Here is a 17,538-nt window from a genome sequence, read left to right on the forward strand (position 1 = left end):
TCTTGAATTTTTCTGATTGTGTTTGGTATCCAATTACTGTGTAGAGTCATCTCCTAGGAGGGTTGTTTGACTCTCTTCATCCTCCAGAGGTATCTGAACAGTCTGAAAACAATCTTGCTCAACTACAGAAATTAACTTCTGGTATAGCTGGTACAAACTGTTAATTTGTGCAAGCAAAGCTCAATTGCAGCACTATCAACAAGTATTATTGAGAACCTAGAAATACCCAGATCCTTAGATCTCTTTTGTTTTGGGAATGGTGATAGTGAAGAAGCAGACTTCCCTAAGGGAGATCAGTGAGTTTGCAGATTTAGTATGTATTGAAAATACTTGTTTTGGTATAAATTGATGAGACCTCTTAACAACCCAGGCTTTGTGTTAATCAGCTTCTCTTTCTGTAACATGGTAAGGTAATTATTAAGGTAAGTTGGAGCAGAGTGAGTGGGACTACTTCCTCTCAGTTCTGATGGTTTGTGCTAAGATCTGCTTCTTTAGGACTTGACCATTTGTTGTTCTTGAATCACATGCTACTCTCCTCATTCCCCACTGCCACTGCAAAACCCAGATTTTTAATGGTTTTGACAAAAAGTCTAATTATGTCCCAATAGGAAGAAGGGTCTCTGTTTCAAAGTAAAGTGCTTGGACTAAAGTGTTGGGGGAAAGTCCCTAATGCTTGCTGAAGAGTGAGGAACAACTAAGAGTATTTACTTGATCAGATTTATTAGAGAAGGGTAGCATGGGGTGCATGGAGGCAGTACAAGAATCTGGGGCAAGTGGGGTGCTTGCAGTGCATTCCAACCTCAGCAAAGCTGTCCTGGTGTTTCACTGTTATCAGCACTTCTGTTCCCATTAGACTGTCACAAGAGATACTTGCAAGTGATTTTTGGCAGGACACAGCACAACTTTAGAGAGGGGAGAACCATATGGGGTTGAACTGATGACAAAATAAACATGCATGATTGTTTCCATTTGGATGAGGAGTTCTACTGGGATCTCTTTTTAAAGTACAAGGTGTCTTTGCATTTGGGAATAAATGAAATACAGGCTACGAAAAAGATCACAGTCCATTTTGTGTCTTGCTACCTCTTGGCACCTGAAAGACAGAGAACATCTGATCTCTAGGATGTCCTGGAAAATAAATCCTTTTTAAACATAAAACCCGAATCCGGTTTCTGATTCTTTAAGATTTACTGGTGCTAATTGCAACTTTGCATGATTATTCGTGTGTTTGGAGAAAAAAAGACATAGAGAGTTCTACAAACTTCCCCTACCACCTCCCCTTCCACCTCCTCCCCCACGTCCCCCCCCCCCAAAAAAGGCAGAAAAAGAAGCAAAGTAAAAATTGTGGTTCTGACTGTAAAAGTTTGGAGAACATGTTAGCTGCCTTGGGAATTGAGATTTGCCTCAAACAAGGGGTACTGGCGCCAGGAGAGATGGAAGAGAAATGAGTAAGAAAAGCTGAGGCTCCCAGAAGGGGAAGGTAGTGAGCCCAGGAAAGCGACAAAGCAGCAGCATCTTTGGAAGTTCTGGGGTGACATGAACGAGGTGGGAAGGGCCCTGCAGGGTGAGTAATTAACGAGCTCTTTGTTAGTGCAGCCTGTGAGAGAATGGTGGTGTAGGTGGGGAGGCCAGGTGATTTGACAGAATGGCTGGAGGTGCCCTAATTCAGAGGGTGATGGAAGGGTGGGTGGTCGTGAGCTAGAGCATTGAATGGTTACTACGTGGCTGGAGCACCCCTGGAGTACCCAACGACCTGTGGTGAAGCATTAAGTCTTCTACTGAGATGCAGATGTTCTCTAATGTGGGCAATAAGCCTGGTCTAAAACACTGCTTGTTTCAGGGTGAGACACACAGCAGGGGATGTACTGGCCTCCAAATGAGAGAGATTTTTTTCTTCTTTTACATCAAAACCAGTGCTATGACATTGGCAGAAGCACAGCTCTTTTCTGCTGGCCTCCAGCAGTTTGTTCTGTTGTGCAGAGCTGTGCAAAGTGGCTGGTAGTGGCAGGGGGTTCAGCAGCCTCCTGCAGTGTCCCCCAAGCTGCTCACAAACCTCAGGGTGGTGCAGCCACTGATCACGCCAGGGCAGAGTTCTTTGGTCCTGTCTAGTTTATTTCTAAACACCGTGTTGCAACTATGAAGCACCAAGTTAAAGGTATGATTTAAGGCAATGAAGGAGGACAAACAGCCTGAAATGGCATCATGTTGCACTTAAAACAAGATGTCACTCCCTGTTTTTAAGTGGTTTTGCTTATTTTGTTGTGATGATCAGGGCACTTCCAGCCTCAGGTTTCCAAGCCGACAACTTCACCATTTTCCAGATTTTTGGATGGGTGACCCATCCATCTCTTTTTCTTAAAAGTCTGAGCGAATCTGGGCATTTGGAACAAATCAGAAGTAGCCATTTTTTCCAAGTGGCATGCTTTTTTTTGTTTAAAATCTTTTGTGAGAGGAGCTTTCCCTTGTGAAGGAATACACATTCTCTGCTGCATTGAAAGAATCGAGGAACAGTGGCTTAGAGCAAGACAGTCCATCACAGACACTGTTTTGATAATGCAGATTGTCACAACAGAGATATCAGTGCTTCTAGCAACAAGATGGTATAGCTGCTGGTATGCTGTGACTTGGGTGGGTGTTTGGGGTTTTTTTGTTCAGGGGTTTTGTCTTGCATTCATATGTTAGCAAGTTGCACAAAAATAAAACAGCTGGTCTCATCTTGTAGGGGTTTCTGATGGAGATGCTAGGTTGAATGTGTGTCAGTGAGAATGCTCTCCTGTGTTTGAAAATTATTCTGACTCTTTTTATGGTTTTAAAAATGAACTGTTAAATAATGCATATTAATTTAAAAAAACCTAAATGAACAAATTAATTTATCATTTTTAAAGCTGGCTGGCTAAATGAATCACAGAATTCTGAATGTAATAAAAAATTTTAGTTCCTTTTAGTGGAATTGTTTTGTTTTTAGAGCAACTTCACCCCTATTGCTATTTGAATAAGTAAACAAAAACATGCTGTTCCTGTGTCCTAAGCATGCTGTTACCAGCTAGCTTTCAGCATATTGCACTTGGCTACAAAAGGCTGCACACAAAAAAATCCAGAAATATTTGCAGGATAAGCCAAAAACACTCCCAGAATTTCCCCATGTTTGTCACAGTGTTTTAGCTTAAAAAGTTATCTATTCTCTTCAAATGTAGGAGGTTTGAAGACTTCTCTCCAGCAGATTTGCCTGTGCAGCATGGCAGCTCCTTTTGCATCACTAGCTTGCCTCTTGGAAGGGGGAAGAGCAATGCAAGGGAAACTAAAGCTGCTTTCTGCTGATGGCTGCTGGTTGACCCATAACCCACTTCACACTACATTTGTTCTTTTACAGGTAGGGCAGAAAACATTCAGGAACGTTTGAAAAATAAACAAGCTTTAATAAAATATTACTCAGATGTGAATCAGGAATCTGTCGATAAAGAAACCAGTTTCTGTCACCTGTCATAAAGTTAGCAGCATTACTCTTAGAGCAATTAAATGGTAGATAATACCATTCTACGTTTCCTTATCGTTTTAAATTTCAAGCCTTGAGAAGGTAAGATGAGGCTTCAAGCCTTTGTGCAGACATGTATTCATCCCCCAAGAGTAGTGCAGGGTGCCTTTACTCAGGAGACCCGAAAGCACGCTTGGGTGAATGCATGTGCACAAGAGGCCTCTCATGCTTTGCAGGCCCATGGCTGAATCCCCACACCTTGTACAGCATTTGGGTGGTTTTACAGCAGGAGAGCCTGTGGAGAAGGTGGGTTGGTTGGTTGGTTTGTGCTGACCTGCTTGCCCTTGAAGGGGTGATGCATCAAACATCCTCATACCAAATGCTGTCAGTGGCATAAAGAGGGGTTATGCTCTGATGCTGTTTTTCGCACCTACCAGCATCATCAGCCTCATTTCAGCTCCAGCCCCTCCTGAAGACAATGTGCTGCCTGTGTGGGTGAGCACAGCTGCAAGCCAGCCTGTACCCATGGTCCTCTGGGCACCCCACGGCTCCTGACAGAAGCCTGACTCACAAATGTACTCCTCATGTCATACTAAACATGTCTTGCCATACTAAAAAGGCCACTGGAAACCCATGAAGCACCGTGCTCAGGCACTGCCCTATGGAAAGAGGAAACCAAGCCCTTGCAGTATCAGATACCAAAATGCAAGGCCACGTATAATCAATGTAATATTTACCAAAATATCTTGCTATGCAGAGCAAATTTCTGATGTACTTTTAGCTTGCTCTGGTTTAGGCCTCTGTTTGTACATGCTTAACTTGGAGAGAAAAAAGCAAATGAATGGGGGGAAAAAAACCACCTTGCACAAGCACAGGGTGAAAAAAAATTATCTGTAAGATTTTGTGTTGCATAAGTGCCCCTGGAAATAATCTGGTACATCTCCAAATAAAACAGAAATCTTTTATGCTTGTAAGTTTCTGTGTGGAATGACAGTAGTTTCTGTGTTTGTTAACTCTGTAAATGTTTGCTGTAGATACTATCAATGGCAATATTTTATTTAAAGAAGTGTATTAAAGTTTAAAGGAAAGAAACTCCTCCCCTAGCCTGTGAACACAACAGCTACAACAATTAGGTAGTAAAAACTGAATTGAAAGTAGTCTTAGGTGTTAAGCTGTGCGTTTTACAGGTGAGCTGGAACAAAAACATGTCCAGGGGCACAGCATACCCTGGGTTGGATGAAGAGCTCTCACTGAAAGCCCCAGCAGTCAGCAAGCACCAGCCAGAGTTTTGTCTGAGGTACAGCCACTTATTGCCAAATGACCGGTTTTCTGTGTTGTGGAGGTGTGAAGAATTGGTGGTGGCTCACCATCTTCTTTTACTCGGTATCATGTGCTGCTTTGGAGAAGAGGATAAAGATCCCCTGCACTGCCCTCAGGCTTTGATTCCCAATTCAGCCGTCTTTAGCTTGTTCATTTCCTCAAGAGGTGGTACCAGCAAGGGTGTTGATGATGAGCAGGATAAGCTGCTAACACCATCCCTTCTGCAGAGCACAGTAAGCCTCATCATCCAGAAGGAAGAATAAAAACATAATGCTGTGAAAAGTTGTAGAACCATGGAAATGGTTAGGTCTCCCCAGACTAGAACAACATTATAGCCTATATTTGGTGTCAGATTCCTCTTTGGACTAAAGTAGCCCAAACTTCTGGTCCACAGTCAAGTGAATATGGAAGAGAGACTGGAATGGCTGTGCAAAGGCTTGCTTCCAAGTACAACTAATTCAAATTTATTATTCCCATGCTGTGAAAAATTCCAACATCTACTTACAGTTTTTCTTCTGATGGGAAATTTCAAAATGTCTACATTTCATTTCACTTTTTCCACCAAAAAAAAGCCTGCTAGCAGGAAGCCTAGCAGGTTGCCAAAAGCAAGTCATTTGACATACAAAGTTTTTTTTAAAGCTCCTGTCCAGCCAAAAGTTTGTTAAACCATGTTTCCATAAGACAATTGTAGTGATGAATCTTTGTTTTCCAGTGAAACATTGTTGCATTAGCTAGCTGGAGTGCAGATCTTTGTAAAATACATGCATTTAAATGTGTCTAAAAAGTTTACTGGATGTGCTTGGACCAAGGACTTCAGTGGCATGCCAGAAGAGATACCCCAGATTAACAGCAGCAAGGCAGGAGGTTTGAAATGTGGAAGCTTGTAATTACTAAAAGGAGATTAATTGTCCTCTTGTTCAACTAATATTAAGTATTGATCTGCCTATACTTATTTTATATCAAGAAAAAGAGGATACTTCTGCCAAAATTTCCAAAGATTCTGGAAGATGATGCACTCAATAGGTTGAAAGACATACCCACATCTAGTTTTGAGTGTCATTAGAAACTGGCTGATTTTAAAAGCATTTTTTGGTCTGATGCCATATGATGGTCTGATGTTCCAGGAATTGCTAGTGTCCATGAAAAAGTGAGGAGGCTGTGGAATAATAATTTTCTATCCCAGGTTACATATATGACTTATACAACCACATATTTTAAGGATTTCATCACAGTCTCTTGATCCCTTTCTGAAGCCCTTTATGTCGGTAAGAAGCAGAGCTTGCCTTCACCTCCAGAAAGGAGCTCACAAGTGGTGGGTACTTTACTTTCTTCCCTTAGAGTCAGCAATATCTGGACTGTAGCTGCATTTGGGTGATGGAGGGAACCATAGGGACTATAGTTCCTCCTATCTTTGGCTTCATTTCTAGAGATGCCATGGAACCTCTGTTCCCTTGGCTATAGGATGCCAAATGTTGTAGATCCAAATATTAGGGGCCAGATCTGGAAATGTTGCTCTGAGCATGCCATTACAGCATACTCCTGTACTTTGGCTGGCTGTAACAGGGAGATGGGAGAGGAGGGCAGTGGAATGAGGGTAATGAGGTTTTCAGTTTACAACAGATATTTGTATATAAAGGTTCAACTTAATACATAGCGTAGGAAGGCCATTCATCAACTGTACCATGGCACCTAACCATCCTCCAAACTGTAAAAACTTATTTTACCTGTTAAATTCCACAGTATTGTACTTTGTTTATTTTTATGTTCTGCAAAGTGTAAAAGAGTGCAAAAGTATTACTCTTGTTTGCATAGGAAACAAACCAAAACAAGTCCTTTCCTGACTGTGTTTTCTTTGCCTGGTCAGGCACTCCAGGTGAGGGCATGTGCTCCTTTCATATCTTGATTACAGCACTTCTAAAGAAAGCAACATGCATAGTCCTGCAACTTTGGAGGGATTAAGGCCATTACAGGTGACTCCTATTCTGTTGCTTGTCAAATGGCTAAATGGAGCCATGCAATGGGTCATTTATCTGGTGTCAGCAGCTGAAACTTGCATGAGAAAAAGCTGTTCTAGCAGCGACAAAAGGAAGCCTGTCACGAATGTGTAAAACATGCATGTAACCTAAAACCTTGTATTTCTATTACTGTTAAGAGTGTTGCTCCAAGAACCAAATGAAGTCATGAATGTTGTTTTGGATATCTAGCTTAGGATACTTCAGTGCTTAAAATTAATTTATATAAAAATTAAACAGCACAAAAGCGTTTTAAAGTTGTTGTAGTGCCAACGGCAGGTCGGCAGGGTGTGAGTGGTGTTACTGCGTCTCTGCATATCCCAAATATGTCAAATACACATGGTTCTGTGGCACTCTGGCAATATCCTTTCCACACCACAGAGATACATTACCTGTTGTTGACCCAGACGATGTCACCACCCAACACAGATAACCGCTGTCATTCCCACTGCTGATGAGTTGTCACTGAGATGCTGCCAACCAGACTTGCAGAGGAAGTTTGCTGTGATGGTGAGATCCCCAATCACTTGACCGGTAGCTCAATGCACACGTTGTTCAGAGCTATTATCTTGCAGCGTTATGCAGTTCAAATGAAGTGCATTGCAACTATGTTAGCAGTGTATTTTGACAAAATCTTTCAACGTGAAGTATAGTTTAATCCACGTAAGATTAAAAATCTTTCCAAAATATAAAAAAAGAGAGGAAAAAATAAAAAACTCACCGAGAAAGTAAGAGATGCACTTTTTTCTCATTCAAGGACAAGCTTTTGTTACTGACACAGATGGTAGGGAAAAGTAGCTCCTTTTCTCTCGAGCAGCTGTGAGCTGCCATGCTGTAGGAGAGGTGTACTGCTAGGGAAGATGTGCATAGGTGATGTGGGCTGCCCAGTGTTCAGCTTCATCCCATGGTGTGCAGAAAAAGGTGAAGTATGAGTCTCTCCTGGCTGTCCTGTGTGGCTGGCTGTACTGCACAGAGTAGCTCTGTCATCTGGAAAGGGAAGCCTTTTCCAATCAATAATCCACCCCAAAGCTGCCACGCTTACTGAAATCATGTATGCTCCCTTACCTTGAAGGATTTTTAACTTATCCTGAAGACCAGCATAGCAAATGTCTCCCTGTCACTCTCCAAATGCTCTGCTTGCACACTCCTGGGAGCTTTGCACTTGCTCTTTATAGCAGCACTGAAAGCCAGCAAGGTCCTGGGGGAACGACAAGAACCAAGCAGCTCTTGTCCAGCAACAGTGTTTGGGAACCGTAAGAAAAGATCCAATTTTATCTTAGTTCTCATGAAAAATGTCACAGGATGTTTAATGTCCTTTCTGAGGAAAGACCTGCTGTTTTCCAGATCTTGCCTGAAAACACATGCAGTATTCAGCAAGCCACTTAGTTTATCTGTCTTGGAAAAACAGAAGGCTGCTGGAATTTGAAACTTGTTCCAAGAGTCTAGGGTCCAAACCTCTGTGAGTCCTTCCCCTGGTCTGGGGTTTTGAACTGAGTTTGAAAATTTAAAGACTAGCAGGCAGTGGCAGCAGGACTCCTAATGGTGTATGGGCGTGCAGGGCTGGTGTATGTGATAGCGGGCCATCCCTATGCTGAAGTTTTGGTGTTATTTCCACCCTCGAGTGCTGCCGGACTTTGCAATAGGTTAAAAATACCTTATGAAATGCCTGAGAGCACTGATCCACAAATCCCAGAACAGACTTTGCCTCGATGGGGGGGGGGGGGAGAAGCCCTCTTAATGCGGTGAAAGCACCCGTGGCACTGGTGAGACCCGCTTTTCGCTTTTCTTGTCGGTGAAGGTACCACGAAGGAGGGACTCCGGTAGCAGCTTGACGGAGCCGGGCGAGGGGAAGAGCCGCGCCGAGGCCACCGGGGAGGGGAACCGGTCGACCAGGTAGGTAGGCGGCCAAGGCGGCCGGGGAAGCTCTGGGGTGGGGGCTGAGCCGAACCCGAGCCCTTCCCTGCCCGCCGCGCTGGGGGCCGCGGTCACCGCCGCGCCGGCATCACCCGCCCCGGGCCCGCGGAGCCACCGCCCCCGCGGGGCAGCACCGGCGGCCGCGGGGCCCCTGCCGGGGCCGCAGCCTGCAGGTAGGGGCTCTGCGGGGCCACGGGTCTCGTCCCGGGAAAAGCGAGGAGGGAGACGGGGAGCGACCCCGCGGGGAGCGCGGGCCGGGGGCGCGGAGAGGGGCGGGCAGCGCGGGTGGCAGCGCTCCGGTGGGGCTTCAGCCAGGTCGCTCCCACGCCCCGCCTTAGAACTGCGGAAACATTGGAAAATAAATAAAGATCACTCTAAATGCCACTGTTAAATTAAGAAACTGTATATATGTGGATACATATATATATATATATATAAACTGTTGGTCAGGTGAGATGCTGGTTAGGTAAAGACTAAACAGCGTTTGAAGTTGCTAGAGGGTATGAGGAAACTCAGTCATCTTTTATTTCTGGTGCACAAACAGAATAAATGTACCTGTTCAGAGGCGGGTGTGAGAGGCTGTGCTGTGCCTCGTCGCCGTCTCCGTGCGTGCGGACTAGAGGCTGTCACCGGGACCCCCGTGGCTGTCGTGGGTGCGAGCGGTTCCCAAAAGAGCTCCAAAAACCCAGGCACAGACTGCTCAGTGACAGGCTAGAGAGCTGGCCTGTGGCCTTCCCCAGGAATAGTCAGCTGTGGAAGTAGTTAATTACAGTGATCCTTATCCTAAATGGCCTTGATATTTCTTCTGGGATATCAATATAGTTCGTTTCCAGGAGAATTCTTAGTCCCTTGGAGGACTTAGCCAGGTGTGCAGTAATAGGCTCAGGCTAAATGGTATTGTTGGCATGTCTTGCAGGAAATTTTGTTTTCACAGGCTAAGTTCAGGGAAACTATCCAATGAAAAAAAAAAGCCCAAAGATACGAGTATTATCCTTATTTAGAACTTTCTGATAATTTGCCATTCATTTATTGACCTGTTCTGTTTAATATCTCAAGGAGTAAGTCGTTAATTAGGTATTTCGGATGAATTTGGGTTTGTGTGATTTCTGACTGAAATGATTTCATTAAGTTAACAAGCTGGTTGGGGCAGTGAGTATGTTTGTTGTTGTTAGTCTGCTCCTGCAGTGGCAATGAGGAAACGTTTCCGTTAGTGCTGGGAAACTGGAGGATAACTTGGAACTTAATGAAGTGAAACAGGATTGCATTTTGCTCAGAGTGATCCTATTATGCCTCAGTTAGGGCCATGTTATTGCTCACCTCAAATCATTAGCTGTTAATGTCTTTTCACATTTGTTTTTTTAGCTATAAGTGGGCCATTATGTGGTTTTTTTGTTTTATATTTTTTTAGTTGTATTATTTTTAGTTTTTAGTTTTCCATCTTTTATAGCAGTGTAACAGAAGCTTTTAATGGAAGGTTTCTCTGGGCTTAGAGGTTTCCATGTTAATGCCTTTAAAATTCAATGGTTAACTTCTGCCTTAACCTCAAGCTGGAAACTGACAATGAAAGATAGTATAGGACAGTGTGTAATTTCATTTTACAAAGTTTTATCAGAATTGATTCAACTGATATGTAAACAGGGGAAACCTCAGGAACTTTCTTTTCCCCCCAGCGTGCACATTCAGTTCACTTTCAGGCTGTACACTGTTTACCTGACAAGTGGCTTGTTACGGGATGTCTCCTGACTAATTGGATTTGCTGAGTTGATTCCTGTCTGAAACTGTGAGGAAGGGGACTAGGACACCCCCAGGGATCCCTTCCAGATCTGTATTCCCAGGCCAAGGTCCTACAGACCGGGCACAGAGGGGGAAGATTTTTCAGATGTTTTGGTGCAAACACAATTGCTTCCCGAGGGAGAAATTTGGCAAGTTTCCTGAGAGAACCGTGCTTGCGTAAGCAGCCCCCTGCCACCCTCTGAGCTGTGCTAGTACAACCATTTGTGGGGCTGGTGGTAAATTGCATTGGGGGAACTGCAGTGGGTTCAAAAGCACCTTTTCTTCCTTTTTATCAATTACTTTTAACTCTGAATTGTCTGACTGTGTGGCTGCTGTGTCAGGGCTGAGAAGGTGGCCTGGAAGGAAGGAACATGTGGCACGGAGCAGGAGGTAAGGGCTGTTTCTGCCAGCATCACTGCTGCTGAAAGAAGTAATTGCTTATCAAATTGTGGTCACTGGGAGATGACATATGGTTAAGACAGTTGCCTGAAAAACATAGCTGAGTGCTCAGATATCTCAGTTGTATGCACATGCAGTTGGCTGTATACACGAAGATATGATTCTATATTTCTGTTGTAATTCTGAGTTTTCACCTAATGATTTTACTTTTGTGATGTATAGCTGTATGTGTAACTTCAGGATACATTCCCTATACTATTCTCTCTTGTAGTATGAGCATTTTTCAAAAGACTGTTTTTCTGGAAAATAGACCTAGGCATCATAAGGCTATGAGTTTTATTAATCAGATTATATTTACCTGGATAGGGGAATGCCTAAAATTCTAAAGAGGAAGATTAAACCTAGACCCCTAAAAGAGTGCCTCTGGTCCTAGAGAGCATAATTGTCAGCTGTACTCTCTTTTAGATGTACGTAAAATGTTAAATATACTTTTGAATGTAGTGCAGACCTGCTGTGAAATTATGAATGACAGAAATGATTGGGCGAATAGCACTTTTAATTGGTATGGTGAGACTGAGAAGTCAATGGAGTGTAACCTTGCTATAATCTGCTATAATTTATTTTAGTCTGGAAAGCACTGATGCTTTTGTGCATTGTTTTAGGACTCGTTCTCATTCCTACTTTAGACAATTTCTTTCTGTCATGATTCTATTGTAGCGCGTAAGAAAACATTCACAACACCTTGTCTATGTAGCACATGTGCATATTTAGAGAATGGTGCTGCACCTTCCTGTTCACAGAACTTGAAGGACTAATTAGTTTCTATGATGGTCTTTATTCAACAGAGAAAAATCATAGGCCTTTTTTCTTCCAACCTAAACCAAGAAAATGTATGGGAGTTAAGAAAAATATCTTGCCTTTACTGATTGTCCTGTGGTGGGTCACTACAACTGCAGTTTGGATTATCTGTAGAGTCTCATGTAGATTTAAAAAAACAGATTAAAAATTAAAATCTTCATTTTATCGTTTTTTTCTGAGAGGAAAGGTGTTTCTTGCCAGTAGCCTTATGAGAGCCAAATACATATTTTATGAGCTATATTGTTGCTTTTATTAATTGACATACACTGATGTGACTATGAGCAGTAAAACTGCAAGGTACAGCTTGCCTGCAGGAGGTGGGCTCCCAACCTGCAGTATGGAGAGATTTGGAAAGGTACAATTTTTAAAAACCAAAACTGTAGACATCCAAGGTAATAACTCAGTTTTTCTTCACTGACAATGAAGGCGTTTCCTATTCAGCTTATTGAACTGCGAAGATAGTTTTGTTTTCCTCTCTGGAAGCTGTCTGAACTTGCTGTGATGTGGGATGTGGAAGGATAGTATACCCAGTCAGCTGCTCTGGATGAGCATACACAGGTGAGGACTGTCTTTTACTGGATTGGCTCCTTGTGTCTCTTAGGCTTGTAGGACTCTGGATATATCTACATACAGGGCAAGCTGTGCTCTTCTAATCACCTGTGATCAGGTGCCTTGTGTTTTTGGAAGAAGCATTCTCCATTTTCAGTACTGGAAAATGGGTGGTGCTGTATGCCCAGCTGCTCAGATGACACCTGTCTGGCATGATCATGGATACCATGGTAGCACAGCTCAGGAGCCCACAGAATTCAGGTATAGCCAGAAGGCACTTAAGTATCTTTCCTTACACTGTAAAAGCAAAATCCATCACTTTTGTCTCCACAGCATTTTAAGCTGTGCAGGCCCCTGAGGCAACAGATCAGCGTTTCAGCAGCAAGATGACTTATTAGTTGTTAAGATTAGCCAGCAATTTGTGGCATATTTCTTCCCCAGAGCCTGCAGCAGCTGGGAATTGTAGAACTGGCTTGAGGGGATGTGACAATGTATTTTATTAGTGAGTTAGGTTGATCTTAGTCTTCATTAGTGAAACTCTATTGGTTACTTTGCATATAGTACAAATGCTACTGGATAGTTGTTTCTCAGCTGCAGTTCAGTGTTGGAGAACTACAGGTTATCCACAAACTAGGATATTCTTGCTTTTCCTTGGGACTTAAAACGAATGAAACAGCACTTTTTGTTGGTATTTGGTTTAGATGTCATATTTAATAGTTTCTCCTTGTTTCATTTGATGGGATAATGGAGTGAGAAGGCAGTAAATTAAGCAGTCTTTAGTGTTTGCTTTTAGACAGTATCACCTGTTTTCCGTGGAAGGACTGTTGGTCTCTTTTTTTTCCATTTCTGATGTTTTATTGTAAGATGATTTTGTGGGCTTTAGTGTGAATGCTGTCTCAGAGCATTATGTAAATAACAGAGAAGAATGAAGCAACTGTATTTTTTTATGTGTGTTTTATGTCTTATCTATGTGGGGGATGTACACTCACACTTATATGCACCAGGATTACATAGGCTTACATTTTGCATCAACTTGCAAGTTGCTAACGCATTTAAGTGAATAGGATTAAAAATTAATGTAAAAACAAGGCATCTGAGATAATCTAGGCTTCTTTTGATATTAAATATTATTTTTTTTTAACTTTTCTGGTTGTCACTAGAATCTATTCAATTTCTAGGGAATATTGTCCTTGAATGCTTTTTGAATGGTAAGTACATTAGTTGCTGCCAGAGGATTGTCGTAAGCGTCCAGAATTAATGATAATGGGCAGTCCTAGACCATATGTAGATATTTATTTATAATGCACATTATCGTTCTTTTAACTTATTAGCAGGTAATTTATGGAGAACCAATTTGTCACCCTTTTCCTTCCAACTCTCCAAGCTTTTTGTGCAATCTGTGAGTGTCTGAGAATTACAAATTCTTCTGCTAGATGAGAGCTGACCTGTCCTTGTCAGGAGAAGTGTCTCTTCTGGTCTTGCCATTTGGTAATACTGTCAAAATTGTACCCATATCTTGCCAAGAGGCATGACCAAACTTCTGGTATTCCTCAGCTATCACAGTTTGCCAGTCTACTTGCCTACATACACCATTTATACTTCATTTCTTCTGGGATAGCAATGTATCTCATGTTTGGAAGCTTCTCTTAAATTAATTTAAAAGATTAGGTAAGAGTGCAGATGAAAATATGGTAAAAGAAATTTCAGTTCTTCATTACAAAGTCAGATAGGAGACAAATAGAAAAAGAAAACGTTTTATTGGGATATTTAAAAAATCAAAGTAATTTCCCAGCCATTGCAGAAAATCCTAGAGGCAAGTTTTGAGTACGAAACCAGAGATGATGTTTTAGCTAGCAACCACCAAACTCTTGCATCCCCTTTTCTGAATAAGACCTAAAAGTATTTTTGAAGTTGGGAACTCAGCTCCTTGTCTTCAGTCCTCACCAGGACAGTGCTGACCTCTTTCTCTCCCTTTGTTCAAGACAGGAAGTCTCCCGTCTTTCACTTCCCTCCCCTCCCCCCCAACGCAAAGATTCCTTCCTTCCTGCAATTTCTGGATTTCTCCCAGTGATGGTGGGATGATTCACATTTCCCAGATGTGAAATGTCAATGTGGGAAGTGGGATCTTTCCCCTGCCTCTCTAGGGGTTTCTCAGAGTCTGTGCTGCTGTAGAGTTTTCTTAATTAACATGTTTCTCCTGACTCAGATGGTTTTCCTGATGGCCACAGAGTTTTGGGGGCTGTTACAGTACTTAATGAGTCACGTCTTAGAGTGTTCATTGTAAATGCATCTTAAACTTGGGTGGCTTTGAGAGCTTCTTGAAGACCACACAAAAGTTATTAATTTAGTCTGTAGACATAGTCAAATACCTTCTCCTCCTCCTATCTGTTTTAGGGCTTGTCTTTTCAAGTTGTCATGTTTCAATATCAAACTGTTTTGACAGAGGGGTGTTTAGAGCTTGTTCACGCAACTGCTGGTTGGTGCACAGTTGAGAAGGTGGTAGTACAGGGCTGTGCTGCTTGTCTGTGGTCACTGTTCTGGCTCCTCTCTGCTCTGTGTTCATTTGCTGATACTGCAATGGACTGTGAATTCCATATTTGCATTAGTCCTGTGCCTTCCCCAAAGTACCAGAGTATTTGGTTTGGTAATATCTTGACTTTGTGTTTATTCCTCTCCTCCAGAATCCCCTGTAATCAGCCCTTCAAGCTCATCACCTTTATTTCCCCATAAAAGTCATTAAAATATCAGGGAAAGGAGGAGTTAAAATAGGAAGAGTCAAAACCAAAATGGTTCCATGTTCAAGGCATGTGCTGACTTCACCTTTCTGTCACTGAAATGCTGCATCCAGTCTCTCAGCTATTGAGCTTGAAATTTCCTGGGCCAGGGGCATCACACTCAGCCTTGCCTATAAAGATGTGCCTTGGTGTCAGTGTTCAGTAATTATCCACAGTTGCTTTTCGAATGTGTTGCAGCACTGAACTTGGTGGGAATAGAGGCTTCCCTTTTCATCATATGGGCTAACTGCTGTGAGTTGGCCCTTAAAGAATTGATTTGATGTGCTGTTGCCATTTGAATGTGCTGTTGTTGTTGCACTTCTCATTAGCAGCAACATTTCTGGTAGTTTACATTCCTTTTTTTTTTTTTGGAAACATTGCAGCCTTCCAGATACACTCCTGTCAGTTTGGATAACAAGCCACTGCCTATCTGTTCTCACCATGATCGTGTCCTGTGCTGCCACATGTTCCTGGAGAGTTCTCTCACTATTGATTGTATATCTTGGCAACTCTGCATTCATGCAAACATTCCCTTAAGTTACACTTTTTTACGTAAAAGCTTGAAAGCTACACTACCTCACCTGCTTAATCTAACAAGCCAAAACTACTTGTTTCAGCTGAAGACCAGAGGTATTTGGGAAGCTTCTTCATAAAGTACCCTCTGTTTGTTGACTTCCTTTTTCTCTCTTTCTAAACTTCTGTAATAACATTTATTTACTTAATCTGAATGGTCCTTGGGGCAGCGTGATACCACCAGCAGCAAGCCAAAGTGCATTTTTTGAAGGGATTGAAAAAGTTCTCTTGTGGACAGAGAGAATATTAGAATGGAAATCAGCTGAGCAAGAAGAGCCAGCTGAGAGGAGCAGTACTTTCTCTCTTGAAAGGACTGAGTCAATACAAAGACCAGGTAGTTTCTTCACTTGAGTGATATCAAAGCTGAAGCACTTTGTATGAAAGCTGTTTTCATTATTAAGTACAGAATTAATATTTTCTGTTTCCTCATCTAAAGTGGTTAAGACTATTTCTCTGTGTGTCTGATATTTTGTATTAAAAGTGGCCCAGAGATTTAATTTGGGAAATGGAGCTGTCATGAAATACAATTTGATGACAGCAGAGAAATTAGTATTGGATGAAGAATGTACTGAATGCGGCATCACAGCTGATCACAAAGGACCCTCAAACTCTCAGCAAGAATTGCAGTTTTTGTCATTATGTATTGAAGGACCTGCTTTCCACCTTAAACTTGTGAAAATCTCAGCAGTCAAAACAGGATGCAATTGGAGAATAATTAAATTGGTCAAATTTAATTTTCATTTTTGTAAGTTGTCATGTAGCTGTGATGCAGGGCACAAAGGCATTGAAGCAGAGACATCCCTGTGAATCGTGGACAGAGCCAGTTCCTGTAGAAGCAAAGTTATTTCTGTGCCCTTAGAAGCTCAGTGATGCACAGCACAGATCCAGAGCTTTGAATAGTTACCTCTTGGTTAGCTTATAGGGATGAAGATGCAGAGTATGCGGGGCGATAGAGCAAAGCAGTGCAAGAGAAAATGGGAAATTTGAATGAACTGTGGCTCATCCTCTGCCTAATCCACCATCCTCTGCTCTTCCTGAAGCCAGTGTTTCACCTCTTGTTTGTGGTCAGAGTTCTTTCCATCAGTGTCCATTTAATTTAGCCTGATGGAGTAGCAAGTTGGAAAGATTAAACAGAATTACCCCACCCAGCTGGTCTATTTTTAATGAACTTAATGGAGTGGAGAGTAATCTCTGAGGAGTTGCAACCCATATGATGTAATTCTGCCTTTTGCTTATGGTGCATGCTACATAGAATCAGGCCACACATGACTGATGGCAAAATGGTGCTCATCAGAGTTTCTGCTTGTGTGCCAGAAAGAATAGGATAACAAAGTATTTCAGATGAGAGCTCTTGCATGGGCGTCTTGGGCACATCAGCAGAAGTATTTTGCAGAGGTATTTAGTAGGCAATTTTTACTTTTAACCACATTAGAAAGTAAATCTTGGGTGACAGTTGTGAAAACTTTGTACATGAACCTACTCCTTGAAAACAACAAAACAAAGAAATTACTTTTATTGCTCCTAGAGAATATAGCCAGCATGTAATTGATGTTGTCAGTGTATCAATGCCTTCTGAATGCAGTTGGCACCAATGCACCAAATAAAATCTGTGTGGGGAAAAATTGGAAAAAGCCCAGAGGATGTGAAGGGAGAGATGGACAGAACGATATGTGAAACAAGTGTGTTTTAGGGTGGCTGTGAACGAGGAAAAGGAAATGAGGTGGCACTTGAGGACTGATTAAAAGTTGGTCGGGATTCTTTTTTGCTTCAGGTGAATTTGAAACTTTGGAGTAGTTTAAAATTTATCAAATACAACCTGTCCTAATATGAAATGCCAGCTCAAGAAGAAAAATGATCTAACGATGCAGAATTTGAAGCGTGCAACAGGGATTGT

The 17,538-nt window shown here is 42.2% G+C and overlaps 1 protein-coding gene and 1 long non-coding RNA gene across 10 annotated transcripts in view; one reads left to right on the plus strand and one right to left on the minus strand.

Moving 5' to 3' along the window:
- Positions 1–3,395: 3,395 nt before the first annotated feature.
- LOC116790025 lies at positions 3,396–8,696 on the minus strand. The gene is made up of 2 exons (XR_004358226.1): positions 7,870–8,696; positions 3,396–7,791 (listed from the first exon to the last, which is right to left on the minus strand). It is a non-coding gene; the product is annotated as an uncharacterized LOC116790025 (long non-coding RNA).
- SLC16A12 (solute carrier family 16 member 12) overlaps positions 5,344–17,538 on the plus strand; it is a 45,012-nt gene continuing 32,817 nt past the window's right edge. For 4 of the 9 annotated variants that reach the window (XM_032694509.1, XM_032694510.1, XM_032694507.1 and 1 more), the window contains exon 1: positions 5,344–8,697. The gene's annotated coding sequence lies outside the window, so the exon portion shown is untranslated. Of the gene's footprint in view, positions 8,698–8,815; positions 8,892–9,060; positions 10,882–12,205; positions 12,307–17,538 lie in introns of those variants that run through there. The other 5 variants (XM_032694511.1, XM_032694513.1, XM_032694516.1 and 2 more) reach the window with 5 other exon arrangements.

This window comes from Chiroxiphia lanceolata, chromosome 8 (assembly GCF_009829145.1).
Source record: "Chiroxiphia lanceolata isolate bChiLan1 chromosome 8, bChiLan1.pri, whole genome shotgun sequence".
Lineage (NCBI taxonomy): Eukaryota > Metazoa > Chordata > Aves > Passeriformes > Pipridae > Chiroxiphia > Chiroxiphia lanceolata.